Source organism: Mustela nigripes, chromosome 10 (genome assembly GCF_022355385.1).
Source record: "Mustela nigripes isolate SB6536 chromosome 10, MUSNIG.SB6536, whole genome shotgun sequence".
Classification (NCBI taxonomy): Eukaryota; Metazoa; Chordata; class Mammalia; order Carnivora; family Mustelidae; genus Mustela; species Mustela nigripes.
This window is the reverse complement of record NC_081566.1, coordinates 47,160,032-47,180,564: the sequence shown is the minus strand read 5'-3', so window position 1 is coordinate 47,180,564 and position 20,533 is coordinate 47,160,032. Positions and strand designations below refer to the sequence as shown.

Sequence of the window (20,533 nt, the reverse complement as noted above, 5' to 3'; positions counted from 1 at the left end):
AAATTAAATCTGATCTCCAACTTCATTTCTCCATCGAGGAAAGCCTGTTCAGCGACCCTGAATCATTTATACAATCAGCTTCAGGTCTATTAGCAGGCTCTTTTCATTCTGGTTCAATTACTTTTCCAGTTTTCTTTGATAGTTTCTTAAATTATCCCCTTTAGTCTCTACTAAAGCACCCTGGCCTGCTGTCAAAGCAGACATCTCAATACTCCTTGAGCTTCTCAGGTGGCTCCACACCCCAGGTCTTGGCACACATTGTTTTCTTGTCTGAAATGCCCTTCTTTCCTGTGAGATTTCCTTATTCCCTCTTCAAATTCTTGTCAAAACTTTGATCTCTTTAAAACTTCATGAAGCAGAGCAAATACTTCTGATCTCCCAAGTTATTTGTTCGCACCTCCATAATAGCTTTGTTGTTGTTGTTCCATAAATTAACCCATTTATTATAAGCTAGTAATGTTTCAAATGGAGGAGCTTCAATGGTGGAGCTTTCACTGGTCTTTCGATGTTTTCAGTCTTCTCATAGTAGACTTTACTATGAGGGCGGAGGTGGTGGTGTAGGTCCAGGGACCATCAGCCACTGTTTTATGGAGGAACCACACTGCTGGGTGCCCATGGCTTTTCTTCCCATCTTGGTTTTGCCACAGAAGGAGCAAATGTACTTGGCATGATGGCTTATTTCAATTTTATCCACCATTTTCCTGAGAGAGGCACCATAAGGTGTCCCATATTTATCAATGATTCTGACCTTTTGGGTCCATCTTAGCCATATCCCTACAAACTAGGTCCAAGCTCAGAGACTATAGCCTTCTGAGAAATCTGTCCCCAAGAATTAATCTTATTTCTCTTGTCAATCAGAAGCATTCTCATTGTTTGAGCAGATGTACAAAACCTGCTTTTAGACCTTTTGGGGGTCTGTATCCTTGGATAGGAAAGAATTACATCTTTATTTTCACCAACTTCCAAGTAAATTTAGCATTTCCTTCCATTATGAATCTAAGCAACAAACAACAACAGCAGTAGCAAGACATGTGACTGTCACAAAGTACAGATATTTTTATGCCACGTTACAGTTGTTGAAGGTATTTTGAAACATTGTTTGCATTCATCATTACTTCCAAGTTCCAATAGTAATTAGACTTACTGCTAGAAACTTTAAAAAAGTTTAAAGTGTGAATAAAGAAGCATATATGTTATTCTATTACAGTTTTTTAAGTAAACGTTTTGAGAAATTGTTGACTCACATATAATTGCAAGAAACAATACAAGGAGATCCTGTGTATTCTCAGTTTCCCAGTTTCCCCAATGGTGACATCCTACAAAACTATAGTAAAATATCATAACGGGATACTGACATTGATACAGTCAAGAAACAGAACATTTCTATCTTCACAAGGATCCCTTGTGCTGCCCTTTTGTAGTCATGCAAACTTCCCTGCCACCCTACTCCATCCTTAAACCCTAGCAATCACTAATCTCTCCATGTCTATAACTTTGTTATTTCTAGAATGTCATATAAGTGGAATCCTCCAGTGTATAACCTTTGGGGACTGGATTTTCTACTCAACATAATACTACAGAGATTCTTCAAGATATTGCATGTATCAGTGGCTTTTCCTTTTATTGCTGAGTAGTACTCCATAGTGCAAGTCTTACACCATCTCTTTTGCTACTTAATGTTTTGAATTGGTTATCAGTATGCCCATCTTCCCCTTCCTTTCATGAGATAAGAACCGTGAATAGTTCTAATGCTGACAAATGGTTTTGGTTTTCCTTTATCAGAGAATGTCTTGATTTCTCCTTCATTCCTAAAGGACATTTGCCCTAAATATAGAATTTGGGTTTGACCGTTCTTTTCTTCCAGCACATAAAAATGACATGCCACTTTCTCCGGCTTCCATGATTTCTGATAAATCTCATGTCATTCAAATTGCTTTCTCCCTATGAGTAAGGTCATTCTCTCTCACTCCTTACAAGATTTTGCTTTTTAGTTTTAGAAGTTTGTGTATGATACATTTTGATGTGGATTTCTATGGGTTTTTCCTTTTTGTGACCCATTTGCCTTCTTGATTATATAGGTTTAGTGTTCTTGTTGAATTGGGGAAGTTCTCAGCCTTCCTTTTGTTGTTATTGTTGTTGTTGTAATCCCACAAGTACATGAGGAATTGTTCATTTTTTTTCTCTCCATTTTCTCTACTCTTTTAAACTGGAGAAATTCTATTTTATCTTTAAGGTCACTGATTATTGCCTGTGTCTCATCCATTCTAATTTTGGGCCCATCCATTGAATGTTTTTATTTAGGTTCTTGTATTTTTCATTTCTAATTTTTCCCTTTAGTTCTTCTTGATATCTTCTATTTCTCTGCTGAAACTTTCTACTTATGTTTTAAGTATGTCCATAACTGCTTACTGAAATATTTTTATAAAGGTTGCTTTGATATCTTTGCCAGATAACTTTAACATTTCTGTCATCTCTTTGTTGGCATCTACTGATTGTTTCTCTTTTTTTTTTTCTTCATTTGAGCTGAGATTAGCCTATTTCTTGGTGTGACAATTGATTTTGTATAATAATCTGGACATTCTGAATATTATGTTATGAGACTCTGGGTTCTATTGACACTTCCTGTTTTAGTTGATTTCATCTGACACTGTTCCAGCAGGAGAAGGGAGATGCTGCCTTATTATTTCAGGTGGACTAGAAATCCAAATTTCCCACTTGGCTTCTGTTGCTACTTGAGGGGAAGAGAAGTTTATCATTACACTGGGCAGGGATAGGAGTCACAACTCTCCACTAGAACTCCACTACAACCCATTCAGCCTTTGCTTGCATAGATGTGGGTGGGGCCACAGATTTTTTTTCTTCTATGGTGTTTGGCTGGAGTGGAATGCTTACTGTTTAAAGTTTTCTGTCTTGCTAGACTTTCCCTTTCCTTACCCTTTGGCTATAAAGAAAGAAAGCTTCTGTTGGGACTTTTTTGTCTGTATGTATTGACATTTCTGAGTTGCCAGCTTTTTAGCTTTAGGTCTAGAATACATTAAGGCAAAAAGACAATCTAGGGAAATCACAACCATAACATTCCTTGGTCTCTAAAGTCTCTAGCTGGTCTTTTACTTCTCTCCACCTTTCAGAGTCTTTTTTTGTTTGTTTCATATGTAATGTCCAGGGCTTTTAGTTATTTTTAGTGGGAGGAATAAGGAAAAGAAAATGTATTCCACTTTTCTGAAAGTGTAAGTCTCCTCTGTCACTGTTTTTTTCTTCTTAAAAATATTTTGATTATGATATTTCAACATAATTATGGTTTTTTGCAATCCTATATATATTTATGCATTTATTTATCTGAGAAACATCAGACAGCCCTAGAGTTTCCACAGAACCATCACTTTAAAGAAAAGTTCAAAATGGAGACCCAAAAGAAGTAGCACAGAATTATATTCCAAGATGACACAATTGGCCCAACAGCCTTCTTTAGAGTATGCATTGGCTTTCTAACTTCCATGCATCCTCTCCAGCTCCACCCAGGGTTAGGACAATTATATGGAGAGTTCTAGGGAGCCATCCATTACCAGGCAAGGTTGTGGCTTACAAAGTGACCCAAGTCTTCAGACCTACCTCAAAACTCCAGAGAACAACACCTCTCACCCTAACTGAGAAGTAGTTAGTATTCTTCCCATCACTTTGGGTGTGGCTTTTCCACTCCCCAGGGTAGCCCCTTCTTAATTGTGCGATATTGGAAAATACCTTTTCAATGGCCCAGAATACTCATATGTGTGCCTCGTACCCTGAAAGGAATGAAAGTCTTTCGTCACCCTGATGGCAGATGAAGCAGAAGGGAAAGACCACACACCAAGACTAAAGAAGGACTATTCAACCACTGTCACATCACATTTAAATGTATATCTGCCCTTTCATGAGACTATGAACTCCTCAGAGGAAATAAACTGTTTTACATTCCCTTTTATTCTCAGAGTTTAACACAGGTTGAGACACATGAAAGATGCCTAATAAATGTTGTTAAATGAATAAATAAGCAAATCTATCCCAGAGAAAAATGATACATGTTAGACTTTACCAAAAGACTGCACACTTGTTTATTTCTAATTTAGCTTAAAAAACATTCTTAAGTCATTTAAGACAAATATTAGTCATTCCTTAGACTTCCATTCCTAATTTCTTCTTTTTTTTTAAGATTTTATTTATTTATTTATTTACTTATTTATTTCTAGAAAGAGCATGTGAGTAGGGGGAGGGGCAGAGGAAATATCAAGCAGATTCCACAACCAGCATGGAGCCCAATGCAGGGCTCAATTTCATGATCCTAATATCATGACCCGGGCCAAAATCAAGAATCAGACACTTAACTGACTGAACCAGGCACCCCTCATTCCTAATTTCTTCTTATCCACCCATTATTACTCACCCAAACTTAGATGATAAAATGTATGCATAATTTCTCCATTTCACAGACCATCTTGGATGGATGTCATGCATACTGCTACCTCACAAATATGCTAAAGATGGCACAAGGTTTCCAGGTCTCGTCATAACAACACCATTCCCCTCCTCTGTTTCTTTACCTGCATCCTGAACACGTCCTAGGACAAGAGTCTGGGACTCAACAAAATTTAGGTAAGTCCCCGTGATCTGCCAGTGACTGATGGTAATATCTCTTGTTAGCTAGAGTCTGGAACACAAAAAGATAATGATCTCGAAAGCAGTCTCATAAATCTTTAACCCATGTAGCCCTTCTCAACAGCAAACTCTGATTGAAAGCAAATCACAGTGTAAAGAAACCATTTGCACATCTCAGTGTTACCTAGCTACCCAACCAAGCCCAAGAAATGCAATGAACATTACCCGGGAGTTGAAAGGAAGTGACTAAGTAAGAGTTGAGAAATGGTTCATGGCATCAGGAATGACAACGTGTAAAGAAGGGTGGCATTCCACGCCTCCTCGCTAGGCAGGGCATCCAAGACAGCCTATGAGCTGTCATGAAAGATAAACAAAGGTTTGTCTTACTAAGGCCAGTAACAAAGGAAGCTTGGCAGTGAATCTGACAGCTAATACTGTGAGTGAGGTTACTGACGACAACAATTAATGAATAACCTGCCTGGAACTCTTCATCAGTGAGATAGGAATTATTGAGGAAATCACAGACTCAGGTCTCAGAGGGAACACCTTCTGCACAGCCCAGATAGATAAGGAAATTAAAAAAGTGTACTTTTTCAGGCAGATCATTTCATTCCTATGATTAAAACAGAAAAGATGTGCAATTCGAATTAAAAACAAAACAAACATCTGAACTAAATAAAAAGTTTTGATGAGACAAAAAACAGATTTTAGGTATATTATAAATATCATGCATGCAAAACACAGATTTTTATAAGGATGTTTTAAAATTGTCTTGCTTTATTATAAAATTGGCATTATAGATTATGTAAGTGCCAAATTGCATAAAATCAGGTAGTGTCAAATGTGTTTCCTAAAGTGGTTAAACTTCCAAAGGGACTAGTTTCATTTCCAAGTAGATTGAGCATGTATGCATGTGTACAGCTCTGTTCATTCCAGGTCAGACTAGAAATTGTGGGGAGGAATGGGGATTAGTCAAATCTTTTCTACAACCATTATCTAGAAAAAGGACAAAAACTTTTGTTGACCATTCAACTGGTGTCTAAATGGAACATGAAATATAAACAGGAAAGTCACATAAATCCAGAAGGGTTAGAATCTGTTTTCCCCTTTAAAACCTTTGAGAATTCTGTGTCATATAGTACCTGAACTTTTTATGGTATTGTAAGGTATCTAAAGGATATATTTCCCTTTATCTCTTACTAGATTTTTATACTTTCCTATTTTCCTATTTTTGTGCTCAATTTGTAGTATATAATCTCATTCCTTAAAACAAAAAAGCTTACTGACTCTATTAAGAGTCAACCTACTAGAATAGAGAAACAATAAAAAATGGCATCTATATTCTTAATAGATGTAGTATATAATACAATATGCAATATTAGAAGTCTACTGTTAATTGTGCAGCCAATACTAAATTATTATAAACAACAATTATTGGTAATTATACTGACGGTAAATAGTAATTCAGTGATTCTAACTTAAAACTTGCTCATGAACACAAATGATCCCATCATTATAGATGCTAATAGGACCCAGAGCTTATCAGTTCTTAATGATTTAGCCCCTCATCTTCAGTGTCAACTTGATTGTTTATGCTTTTTATTTTTTTAAGGTTTATTTATCTGAGAGAGAATTGGAGGGGTGGGAGGGGGGCAGAGGGAGAGGGAGAGAGAACTCAAGCAGACTCCAGACTGAGCAAGGAGCCCAACAGGGGGCTCAATCTCATGATCCTGAGATCAGAGCTTAGCAAAACCAAAAGTCGATCGCTTAACCAACTGTGCTACCCAGGCGCCCCGAATGTTTATACTCTTAGTGATACCTTAGAACCATATAATGCCTAACAGGGTGCAAGGTGTTTTCACAATCATACGTAACCTATACTAGGATAGCAGTACATAGAACAGGTCTTTTAATAACTAATCCAATCTTCTTATTTCATAAGACACAAAGAACTAGAAAGGAAAATGACTCACTAATATCACTTTGCTCACTTGGGACAGAACCAAGACAAGACTTCAGACCCAGCCCATTTCCCACCACGTGAGTTGCCTCAACTAGAGTAGTCCTTTTTTTTTTTTGATTAGTCATCAAACTGAAGACCCATGAATTTAAGTGACATTTTCAAGGCTGTGTGGAAAATAAGTACCAAAATCAAAAGGAAAGCCCACTTGCCACTATTTTTCTTCCTTCTTCATCCGTTATGGAAATTTGATTTATAATTATAGGTTATTTATATACAAGAAAAATGGATTTTCCCCCAAAATTTAATAATGAAACTCCTTTCAGCCATTGAAAGAATCATTGTAATGGAGGACATAAGCATATGATTTTTTTCACCAGACATTTGAAAACACATGTTTGGAACCAGGTAGATAAGTCAGGCCTGAAGACTAAGAATCTGGATTCCTCACTGTGTACACGCAAGTTAGTGCTGGAGAATAAGTTAGCTTCCCCAGGAAAAGCCTGTCATGTGGAGAGATAACAGAAGAGACCAAGCATCTATTAGAGTATATCAAGATTTGAGAGACATGTTGAGGTTCAGCAAAAGACACTGAGGAATAATTAACAGAGATACCACTGGAGTCAAGAGAAAATGCTGTTCTAGAAGCTAAGGGAGAAGAAAGTTTTGGAAAAGTAGTTCAGGCCATACAATTCAAAATGCTAGAAAAATATCAAATAAGAGTTAGGAGGCCATAGGACCTAGCATAGCCAAAAAGACGTGGCTAAAGATTAACTTTAGCTTTATTGTTAAAGAAATATAGGGAATTTTTTTACATCATTTTTGCCCAAGAGACTAGCAAGACGAGAATTATTCCCCAAAAGTCTGATCTAGCTACTTCATGTAGTGTAAATTGAGATGAGAAGAAATTACAGGAAAGACAATCACAATTGTACAAATAAGAAGAAATAAAAACTGAAACTAAAATGATATCAGTAGGGACAGAAATGTGACAGAAGATGCAACCAGTATTTTTGGAAGTAGTAAAAGCATATATATATATATCTATATATATAATATATTGTATAACATATGTATTAAAAACACGTATATTATATACATATATATATGTTTTACATGTCATATACATTTATATATGTATAATGCATATATATGTGTTATATATATTGTAATTCTAGCCTTCAAGGAATCTTTGTTGAGGGGAAGATGAATTCTTACACATTTAAAATGTGAGTTGATGATACAAGGCCTTCTGGTACAGTAAGTGCTGATACCATGGAAGCTTTGTGAAAGAGGTATGGCTAGAGGCAAGTCACTTGAGATATTTTTAATTTATATAGAAATCAGGCAGCAATTTTTTTAGTGCTGAAGAGAAAGTGTTGGTTTAAAAATTGCGCATTAACTTCAAATACGGAGATCAGTAATTAAGCTGAGGTGGCGTTAGTCATTTAAGTAGGCATCTAGTCAAACCAGTCATGAGACTTCTTTTCATTTCTGAGCAGAAAAAAAATTATATGGCTTTACAGATGCACTTATCAAAATACTGTTGCAAAGAGCAGTTTTAAATGAACTTTGGTGAGCATTCTCAGAAGCAATGTCTCACAATGTCCCCTAGGGTGTTTGTGAAGACAGTAAGAGGAAAAATGCAGGACACCAAGACCTGTGATTGACAGGCAATCCATTGCCAGATTCTAAGTGGAAATTCGGCTGCCCAAGCATGCCATGAAGCTAATTTAGGAATCACAGTCTTTTGATGACACATGGTTTACAACCTGAGAAAGAACAAAATTGTCTGTCTGAGAGGCATGAGATTTTAATTCTCTCCCCAGTACCTGCCTTTGGGCACAAAACCAGAGGGCTCCCAGAGCACTATTTTACCCGTACTCCCACCAGCAACCTCCCTTTATAGACACAGGTGGAGACTGCAACCTCCTCTCCCTCACATCCTCCCCCTTTTGCCAAAAAAGGAAGACAAGAAAGAATCTGTGCGGGCTGGTGAGGAGCACTGCATCTTGGGAGGAGAGATGAAGTAGTAAGCTGGGCGGAGGAGGCAGAGGGAGCACTGGGAGCAGTGCGTGGGGAAAGTGACAGCATCCCACGCCCTCCACTGTTTCAGAGAGAGACACACCAGGGGGTAGGGGTCAACAGCCCCCCTCCACACAGCAAAGTCGTGTTTGGAGAATACCTTCCAGATGCCGGCAACGGGGCCCTTAGGTGAGCTCTATCAGCATACCCTCAATGTGAGAAGAAAGAGATTGCACAGGCCTGGGACAAGCCACACACCATTACTTGCAAACTCCAAGACTGAAGCATTCGATTCTCTCGGCCACTCTCCTGACGCTGCAGTTTCATCTTCTTGGTCTCTGTTTCTCACTTATAGGTTCTTCTTCCAAGTCTCTTTGTCTGATAGGGATGTATCTGAGAAAGGGCTCAGAGGAGAAAGACCTAGGATTTCAGGTGGATGGGAGTGGGCCATTTATTGTGGCATGCAGTGAGAGGGCGGTGTTCCCCGAGGGGCAGTATTTAGGATGGCTCGCGTGACAGAGCTGCTCTGCTGTGGACCTGTCATAGCAGGGGAAGCACTACAGTTCTGGACTCCAGTCAGTGGAAGGAAAAAAAAATGTCTTCCTTGTGGTTTTGAGCAAGGACCTCTCCTTTGCTCAGACTACCACTCCCCTGGACCATTTTATCTCTGTTGCTACATCTGATGGAGAGGGGATGTCCTGTACAGAAGCACCTGGTCCAGGAGGAGGGGGATTTACTTGGAGGTGAAGTCCTTAGGCAGGAGCAGCATTGGCCTTCGGGGATGCCATGCAGATTTCTTTGGCTCAGGTCATGGTCCCGGGGTCCTAAGATCAAGCCCCACATCGGGCTCTCTGCTCAGTGGGGAGCCTGCTTCCTCCTCTCTCTCTGCCTGCTTCTCTGCCTACTTGTGATCTCTGTCTGTCAAATAAATAAAATCTTTAAAAAAAAAAAAAAGAAAGTTCTTTATCAATTTTAAAGGAAAAACAAGGAAATGCCTTCTCTCTGCCACATGTGAATAAGAAAATAGATAATCCTGATTGCTATGAGCAGCCTTCTTGTTACCACAGAAAGCACCAAATTCTGAATGAAGCTGATGCTGTGAACCACAGAGCAGAGGGGGGAAAGAGCCTGTGTTCTTGTTACCTTACTTACCCGCTTCATCAACTAACCCTGAAGACTGCTCTATGTCTGGTTCTCCTTTTATGTAAGCTAACAAATTTCTTAATTGTTCAAATCAGTTTGATAAGTATTCAGTAAGAAAGACCAATACATCCTAACCAAACATCTTGTGGTCTCTACTAGGTATCGGCTGTAATGAGACCTTTGCAATGACCTACCCGCCTGTGCTGAGGACCACTGAAGGGTCAGGCCTCTCATGTAGCCTTATTAGAAAGAGACCCTAACTAGAGACGTAAAACCAGTGGAGGTCCTTTTGTCCCATTAACCTAATATTTGATGAATACATTCTCATGTCTAAGAGGGGATATTAGAATCCCAGCTTTACCCTCCAATAGTTGGGTGACCATGAGAAAGTTACTAAGGTTCTCTGGGCCTTGATTTTTTCACTTATAAATCAAGATAATCATAGTACCTACCTCAGGGAGTTATTGTCAGGATAAAATGAAATTATATATGTAAATTAGCTGGAATTTATTTCAGCTATGAATAACATTTCAAAAATAACTGTGGTTTAAACAAGGAGAGTTTCCTTCACTCCTCTCACATGCAAGTGTCCAAAGAGATTCATTCCAGAACACAGGTGGCCCTTTTAATATCAGAAAGTCAGGCTACTTCTACCTTATTGCCTAATCCCCAAGCTTCCCTCATGATATGTGATGGTTCCTGGAGCTCCAGTCATTCAGGTCGCATCCCAGGCAGGAGGACAGAAGCAAAAAAGAAGAGCATGCTTCTAGTCTTTAAGGACATTTTCTGGAAGTTGCACACAACTCTTCTGCAGGTGTGCCCAGCTAAAAGCCAGAGGGTTTGTTATAAATGAAGGGGGGGGGGGAGCATCCAACCTTTACCACAACCTGTAAAGTCTGAGCACCTGCATCAGTGGATGGCAGTTATTCTTATTAAAAAATCTGTACTTCTTGAAATCTTGCTATATGCAACATGGATGAAGCTAGAGGATGCTATGCTAAGTGAAATAAACCAAGCTCACAAAGACAAATACTGCATGATTCAACTTATATGAGATACCTAAAATAGTTAAACTCATAAAAGCGGAGGATAGAATGTTAGATGCCAGTGGCTGGGGGAATGTGGAAATGGAAAGTTGCTTTTCAATGAGTATAAAGTTTCAGTCATGCACGATGAATAAGTTCTAGAGATCCTTCATACAACAGAGTGCCTGTAGTTAACCATAATGTATTGTACACTTAAAATGTTGTAAAGAAGGGTAGACCTCATGTTAAATGTTCTCACCACAATTAAAAAAGAAATCTCCACTTCACTTCATCACAAGAGCTTGTCCTCTCCCCAGCACTTATCCTTGGCCTTCTTTCCATCAAAATCCAGCCTGTCATCTAGACCCTTCAGGGGGGCTACTTAAACTAACAGTTATGAAGATAGCACATTGGATGGGCACAAGACATACAGAAGTAAGTAAATAAGTAAAGTAAGAGAAGTTACTGTCAAGTTACTGCATGTGAAGCCTTGCCTGGCTCAAGGAAGTGCCCAAGAATGAAGAATTATTATTCTGTGGCTAAGGGCCTAGACATTAGGGTCAGCCATTTACTGTCTGTGTAACTTTAGACAAGTCACTAATCTGTCTAGTAGCTCTGTTTTCGCGTCTTCAATAGCTGCCTTCTGCATTTCATACGTTACAAGAAAGAACACTGCTTCTTTTATTTCGTTTTTAAGATTTTATTTATTTGAGAGATAGAGAGAGCATGAGCAGTGGAGGGGAGAGGCAGAAAGAGAGGGAGAAGCAGACTCCCTGCTAAGCACGGAGACTGACACAGGGCTTAGGACGCCGAGAACATGACTTGAGTAGGAGGTAGACCCTCAATCAACTGAGCCAACCAGATGGCCCAAGAGCATTGCATCTTATATTCTTTTCCAAATTTGAGATTTTAGTCACAAGTCTTATAAACCACAACATCTTAAAAAATTACTATGTAGATTAAGATTTTTCAATGTCACTATTTGAAAAAAGAAAGTGATTTCTTTCAAAACACTGCTGGTGTCTGAACAAGAACTTTTTCTTAAATCTATTCTTTTATCTAGTAATACTACCAACATGTCTTGTCAGGTATTTGAGTTACCAGAATACCAGAAGGATCCTGTGACAAAGGAACAGTCAAAACAATACACAAAACTTCTTTGTCGAAATTTACTCATTTTCCAAGGAAAGATGAGTTAGCTAACACCTGTGATCATGTAGCTCGGAAATCTAAAAATAGCTTTTTCATAGAAGGCCAGGTCTCCCAAACTTGAAATAGAGAAGCTAGTAAACAGATAGGCTTACTGTTTTATTATTGTTTTAATTTTATGATTCAAATTAAGCATAAATAAAGATTTTATTGGATAGGTCTGTAGTCTATTTATTGGTTTTGTTATGGGAAGTTTAAAGATAGAAGGGTATTTCCAGTAAAAAAAATATTCTCTGGTTTTGTTAAAATGAGAAAGAAAAGAAGAAAGAGATGAAAAAATGATGAAAGAGAAAGAGGAAGGCAAGGGAAGAGAATTTTAACCTGTGTTTATTTACAGGACACTTGAGAATTTTGAGAACCCCCCAGCCATTGAATGGAGGTCCAACACTTACTTGGTGCTGGCAAGAGAACATATAATTTACTCGCAAGAATCCTCAGAGGCAATTGGAGTCTTCCTATCACTGGATAGAAAGACTAGCTCAACCACAGAATATCCAATCATTTTCTAGAGGGGCAGTTTGGTTTAAAGTTATCAAAAATGGGGGTGATGGGTAGCTCAGTTGGTTGAGCACCCGCCTCGGCTTCAGCTCAGGTCATGATCTCAGGGTTGTGAGATCAAGCCCTGCATGGCTCTGTGCTCAATGAGAAGTCTACTGGAGAGTCTCTGCCTCTTCTTCTCCCTCCCTCCTGCTCCTCTCTCTCTCTCTCCCTCTCTCTCTCAAACAAATAAAATCTTAAAAAAAAAAAAAAAAGTTATCAAAAACATTTACCACTCCTTTCTATGACAAACGGCTAAGTTAAAAACATAATTTAACATTTTGTGGAGCAGGTTATCCTGCTTCAGGAGGTACAATTTTATCTAGAACATGCCTTGTCAGAAATCTTTTCAATTTTTAAGCCTAAAAACCTAAAACTATTTCTTGAAAATACTCACCCCCCCCAAAAAAAATGGTGTCCTGGAAACTAAAGCTTCTGAGGTTACTCAATTTCTAAATACATACTACTTATTAAGTATTGTTTTAAGATATTCCTGATCAAAAGAGTACATCTCATTCTCTTGTCTAATCTCTAACATTCTGTTACTCATTTGGTGGGGACTGTCCAAATGTAGTCTCATTGTAACATGTAAGTAACAGCAATACTATCAGACCAACATTTCAAAAGGACAACAGAAGTGACTGAATTTATAAACCCACAGTCTATAAATCAGTAGGTTTTTCAGGCCAAGATGGTAGGTGGAAAAAAAAAAAAAAAAATCAAGGACCTGGGGAAAAAATATTCTGAATGCATTACTGTTGGTTATGAGGCTTTTGTTTCACAGTAGGAAATCTGACTAAATGACTCAAATCAAAATAAATAAATAAAATAAAGAGGAAAAATAAATGTACAGACTCAGTGTTGACTTCAGTCACGACTTGATCCATGAAGCCAACATGTATCTGTTTCTCGGTGTTCTCAGCTCCTCCTTTGGGTCAGCTTTTTCCTCTATCTGGCTTCCTCCACAATAGGAAGATTTACAGCCCTTCTAGACTTCACATTCTCCTGCCCCATTGTTTGGGAAGATGTTCCCCCAAAAGTGGGAACATCTGTAGTCAAATAACATCGGGTGTATTTCTCCCAGATTATCTCACTTAGCATCTCTTCAGACCATCCACTTAAGTGGGAGGTCACAGACCTACCCTGAAATGAATCATTGTAAGCAAGAGTACGAGCTTTGCAGAAGGTCCTTCCCTGGGCCTGAAAGTGAAGTCAATTCCACTCACTTCACCCACCACAGTAGCTAAAAACTTAAAAAAAAAAAAAAGTTCTCCCAAGGTAGTAAGTACCTAGATGCTGATAGAAAAGAAGGCAGGTAGGCAGCGATCAATGAAGAATTCTGAGTAAGTGAATAAAGATGCCTGTTACAATTATTTAGGATTTTTTTAAAATTGCAGAAACCCATTCTAACTAGCTTAGATGGAAACTGGAACTTTTGACAGAAAATGGAAAATTCCTTATGCTTAAAAGCATGAATGCTATTAGAGTTCTGGAAGGGTCTAGAACCAAGAGTACAAAGCCATTGGAATTTTATCTTTAAGGTTTCTTCTCTGGGTTTAGGTTGGTTTCCTTTGTTCTTAAATCCGCATGAGAAGTCAGACTTCCAGTATCTCTGGACTAGGCATAAAGTCCAGTTCATAGAGAAAATGAATCTCATCCTCTGGGTGTCAGTTCTGGAATTCTAGAAAAGAAAGTCCAATACAATTGGATCAAGTGACTCTCCCTAGTCATAAAGCAGCGTTACATTTTATGATGGGACTCCCAAAGGTCCACTTTTGTGAATTCCCAAAGAAGGGAAAGCTGAGGAGATCATTGTGCAGGTTCCTGGTATATACCCACTACAGCACATTTATGATATTGGCCACATGAAACATTTAGAGTATAAATTTTGTTCTAAAGATTTTTATTTATTTATTTGAAAGAGAGAGACTGAGAGGCAGGTGGGGGGGGGGGGGGGGGAAGCAGGCTCCCCACTGAGCAGAGAGCCCAATGCAGGGCTCAACCCCATGACCCTGAGATTATGACCTGAGCCAAAAGCAGAAGCTTAACGCACTGAGCCACCCAGGTGCTCCTAAATTTCATTCTAAAGTTGCAAATGTATATACAAAGAAGCAAACTATCAAACCTAGGATTTTAATTGGGGGGGTAGGGAAAGCTACTTTTCTTCCCCATTGCTTGGCATCTCTGTGTTTCAGAAACACTTTGTACCAGTGCCTATTAGCACATCTGACTGCATTTTCAAAATCAACTCCATGTGTGTTTCTTGAGAAGCCAGCAGCTTTCTCTTAGAATTGCAGAAGTGCTTTTTTAAAAAAGATTTGTCTATCTTAGAAAGAGAGAGAGAGAGAGTGCATGAGTGGGAGAAGGGCAGAGGGAGACAGAGAATCCTCAAGAAGACTCCTCGCTGAGTGTGGAACCCAATGTAGAGTTGGTCCCAGGACACTGAGATCATGACCTGAGCCAAAATCAGGAGCCAGCTACTTAACTGAGTGAGCTACCCAGGTGCACTGGAGATGTGCTTTTTAAATCACTGCACCCAACAAAGATGCTAGTACCTATCTCAGAGTTAAAGCTCATTAGTATTTATTTAATGGGTGGATTAATGATGACTGATTCTGGGGTTCTCATTACTTCATTCACTAAACATTTGAATCAACGCTTTGCTTACAGAACTGTTTGAGAAACTACAGAAAAAGTTGAACGCTGAATATCTTGTTCCCCCCTCCATGACTTGTCTTTAAATGAAAAGATGATCGAAATCCACCTAAATGAAAAAACAAAATGTTATCCTTTAATAAGTGTTTCTTTATTCACTCTCAAAGTCTTTAGCTGACTATTGTTAGTTTAAGGTTTTCCTTTGCTATTAAACTCTATAGAAAGGAGCCCAATACCATGTACTTGGAATACAGAAGTACTTTAATAAATAGCTGTTAGGGAATGAATGTTGACTTTAAGGATACTTTACAAAAATGCATCCCAATATTTTCACTCCATGATCAGGATCACTGGGTGTGTTCCATGAGATCCCTCCAGGTCTGGGATCTAGGAATGCATTGTCCTGACAATCCCAGGCTAGAGCTGTAGGGACTGATACCTCAGCACAAATTTTTCTGACAGAGAAGAGGAAGAATAAATAATATGTGGCCCAAATTTATCATCCTGGATGACTCAACTCCCTTTAGACTATGAGATTTTCTTTTTTAAAATTATTGTTTAGGGAAATCATTTTTCACACCACTGCCTCTTTACATGAGGGATCATGACTCTAAGGGATCCCCACTTAGAGGGATCCCCATCTAAGAATGATGGGGAAATTTTATTTGAACCAGTGCTTCCAAGTTACCTCAGCTTTCAAAGTATCGGTTACTAGAGATTTGGATTCCTAGAAAATGACATAATATGTGCATTTCTTCATTCCTTCTCTTTTTCTCCTATTTTTAGGGGTTACCCCAGCTGTACACTCTGGGAATGATCAATTCCATTTCCTGCTGGGCAGAGAGACTCTACAAAACCATTTAATAACACTTTGAGGCACCAGAGCCATCATCCATTTGCCCACCGTCACCCACACCAGAGTCCTGCAGTCTCCCCCCTCTCCCTGCTCCTTCAGTAAAGTAGTCACTAAGTCCCTCCATTTCACCACACAACATGAACTGTCTCAAACGTGTCCTTTTCCCTCCACCAGGATGGGCCAACCTCATCTTATCTTGCTGCAGACCCTTTCACAATCCCCTGCCCTCATCCCCACCTCCTTTAACCAACCCCCACTCCCCTAGCCAAAACGGTCTCTTTAAATCTATAAATTCAACCATGTCACAATTCTACTCAAAAGCCTTCAGTGGTGTCCTATTTCCCAGAAGAGAAAAACTGAACATGGTATGAAATGCAGAGCCCCTGCTGCTGCTATCCCCTAGCCTTGAGGAGCATTAGACAACGTTTAGTTTCTCGAATATTCCATGTTCTCTCCTGCCCCTCTGTCTTTGCACATGCCATTTTGTCTTCCTAGAGAAAATAAAGACAAAAACAAAAACATCTTTGGCCATCAAGAGGAGATCCAAGACTCACTTTCTCAGTGGAACTTTCCCTGAGTCCCCAGACAGGCCAAAGCAGAGGCTGTGGATGTCTAGTCCACATCCCATACATCCCTTAGCCCTAACCACTCAGGGCACTCGGGCCTGCTTTCCAGCTGCCCATGTCTGCATTTCTCTGCCAAAGGACATGTTGTCTGCCTATGCAGCAAGCAAGGGGCTTGCTTCAACAGGGGCAGCTTCAACCAAAGAAGGGTATAAATATTCCAACTCCCTGCCCCTTGAATGAAAAATAACTCGGGGCCATGGCTGGTATACTAACCCCCCACCTCAGAGTTTTAAAGTCTAATCATCCTCAGGGATAGCTGGCCTCATTGTCTATTTTCTCTTTCCTCTCATCCTGGATCACTCCTCTATCAGCATTGTTTTTGCTTATCAGAAACACTACCTGCCATTTGAATTTTTGTCTTGGGTCTGCTTTGGGGGCACCTCAAACTAAGACATGCTTTCTGCTAATGTTCCCACTGCACTTAGTAAATAATTCCATTACAACAGTCATTTAAACTTGTAATGATCGGTCTTCGATACCACTAAATGTCTTGAGGTCAAGAATTGGGTCTAATTGGTCTTTGTCTTCCCACACCTAAAAAAAGAAAAATGCTTAACAAATATTAGTCACTCTTCACATGCTTATGGAATAAATGAGTAAATTTTTTAAAGAATGACTAAAAAGAAGACATGGAGGCGAGCGTAGAAAAATAAGGTTGGATCATGATAAATAGTCAATTATTAAAGTGATTGATGAGAAGTCAGTATTTTTATTTATTATTAAAAAGTATAACTCGGGGTACCTGAGTGGCTTAGCGACTGCCTTGATCATGACTGCCTTCGGCTAAGGTCATGATCCTGGATTCTGGGGATCGAGTCCTGCATGGCGCTGCCTGCTCAGCAGGGAATCTGCTTCTCCCTCTGCCCCTCTCCCCTCTCTTGCTCTCTTTCACTCTCTCTCTCTAATAAATAAATAAAATCTTTTTTTTTTATAAGTGTAATTCAGGGGCACCTCGGTGGCTCAGTCATTAAGTATCTACCTTCCACTCAGGTCATGATCCCAGAGTCATGGGACTGAGCCCCTCATAGGGCTCCCAGCTCAGCAGGAAGCCTGCTTCTCCCCGTCCCACTCCCCCTGCTTGTGTTCCCTCTCTCACTGTATCTCTGTCAAATAAATAAATAGAATCTTTTCATTAAAAGTATAATTCATACAAGTACAATCCGATCCACGTTTCACAAAATCCATAGGCACATTAAGCATGTGGCAATATTTATTTCATAATAATTAAGTGCTTCCCATTCATTTCTCTAACAATTAAGACGACCTAATGTGGTATTTGAGAGTCCCAGCACAGAGTCTAACTGCATGGGATTGAATCCTAGCTTCCCTGCACCAGCTGTGTGATTTAAGAGACATGTGTCTCTGACTTTAATGTGAGTGTGAATACCTAAGAGTCTTACTGAATGCACATTCTAATTCTGTAGGTTTCTAAGGTGTGGCTTGAAGTTCTGCACTTCTCACAAGCTCCCAGAGGAACCAGATGCAGTTGCTTGAGTAGCATATGTCTAAGACAAGGGCCTTCACTGTGTCTCTATTTTCCTCAACTTTAAAAAAAAGGATAATAGTAATAACCCTACTTCAATGGGTATTGAGAAGATAAATGAAATAATACATGAAATTTGAACTAGAAAATATTAGCCATGTAAGCTATTATTGTAATAAAATTTACAGTTAATACTGATGCTTTTATGTATATTAAATCTAGGGATAAAAATAACTGTTGATAAATGTGTGAGTGTGTGTGTGTGTGTGTGTGTGTGTTTAGATCTCTAGGGCTTTTTAATCTGTTAGTTGCAAGTTTATATATATATTTTTTTATTTTTTAATAAACATATAATGTATTATTAGCCCCAGGAGTACAGGTCTGTGAATCACCAGGTTTACACACTTTACAGCACTCACCATAGCACATACCCTTCCCAATGTCCATAACCCCACCACCCTCTCCCAGTCCCCCGCCCCCCAGCAACTCTCAGTTTGTTTTGTGAGATTAGGAGTCACTTATGGTTTGTCTCCCTCCCAATCCCATCTTGTTTCATTTATTCTTCTCGTACCCACTTAAGCCCCCATGTTGCATCACCACTTCCTCATATCAGGGAGATCATATGATAGTTGTTTTTCTCTGCTTGACTTATTATAAACTTTTGGCAAATTCAGAATAAAGGGGGGATATGAAATAAGGCATATGGCATTTAAGAAAAGAGAAACTTATGTATGTCTCATTCAGTTCCTTATATTTTTTCCTTCTAATTCATCAGTGGAGAGTGATAAGACACATTTCTATACTAAAGTACAGTGAACGATGGCTGTATGTATTGATAGTAATTGATAAATCACCATCTTCATTATTTGGTAATTGATAAAGTAATTTATACTGGTGGAGATTTTCAGTTAATTCTTATTCCTTCTATGGGTCTTAGAAATATAGTTGTTGCTTTCTAAATAGTTTATCAGTGTTAAATTATTAAGTGTGCGGCAACAGATTATCACACACATCATTCAAAGCTTCTTGTTTCCCATAATTTAAATGTGCTGTAAGATAGAAACAGCCATGGAATTTGACTCTTTCCTTAGGTTTTTGAAAATAGGATATTTTCTTTAACCTCTTTACTACAATGCTTTGTAGTACAATGTCTTTTTTTTTTTTTTTGACAGAGATCCTTAGTTTTTTGAAAACAGGATATTTTCTTTAACCTCTTTTTTTTTTTTTTTTTTTTTTTACAGACAGAGATCACAAGCAGGCAGAGAGAGAGGAAGCAGGCTCCCCACTGAGCAGGGAGCCCGATGCGGGGCTCGATCCCAGGACCCTGGGATCATGACCTGAGCTGAAGGTAGAGGCTTTAACCCACTGAGCCACCCAGGCGTCCCACTACAATGATGTCTTTTCAAAAACTTGTAGAATAGAAAAATTCATAAAAATCATTAAATTGTAACTAAAATCACCTCGTTTTTACACAAAACTTTATAGATGACTTTATTGATATACTTTTTTCTAACTTGTTTACTACATGCTTACCTAATTTAATGTTTATGTGATTATCACATCTTTAACTGTGAAGAATGTGACTATATAACAAATTCCAATGTATTAGTCATCAATTTAGGTACATGATAAAATCAATCCTATTATTTGCCACACTGTTAATTAGAGTCTTTTGCTAGCCAGTACTTCTGCATTTAGAAAATAAAGTGATATCACTCTGTACCATCTAGATTAGGCATTAGGTATCCACTGGACGATGTTCAAATTGACTTAAAGTGAACCTAATTATGTTCTTATTCTCTATAAATTGCTAGTCCAAGTAGTATAGAAGTCATATTTTTAACCACACATCTCCTTTCTCAATCAAAAATCCAAAACCTATCTATTAAGCACAGAACTCATACAAATTGCTTGTCTATACATAAGAGAAATACAAAGAAGTAAAATTTTAGAAAGCTTTCAATGAGATTATGAGCTATTTAATGAAATAAGATATTCGTGAAGATAGAATTAAAAGTTCGGCAAGATATTTTACAGTGACAACTGAGTAATGACAACTAATATCAAAATTATTTTGGCATCATCATCTCAAATTTTTTTCAGATCTCTTCATATGAATGATTCCTTCTTTTGGTCAAATAATCTCAAGGAGACACCATGTGTTAATTGTCCTTCTATATGTTTGACCAGTACATTTATAGGAAGGGCCTCTTGATTTATAAGCAGTACCTATTTCCACAAGATTTCATTACTTATACTCTTTTTTTTTAAAGATTTTATTTATTTATTTGACAGACAGAGATCACAAGTAGGCAGAGAGGCAGGCAGGGAGAGAGAGAGAGGGGGAAGCAGGCTCCCCGCTGAGCAGAGAGCCTGATCCGGGGC

At 38.7% G+C, this 20,533-nt stretch overlaps 1 pseudogene; it reads right to left on the bottom strand.

Moving 5' to 3' along the window:
• Nucleotides 1-491: 491 nt before the first annotated feature.
• LOC132025999 (large ribosomal subunit protein eL43-like) lies at nt 492-8,941 on the bottom strand (annotated as a pseudogene).
• Nucleotides 8,942-20,533: the final 11,592 nt, after the last annotated feature.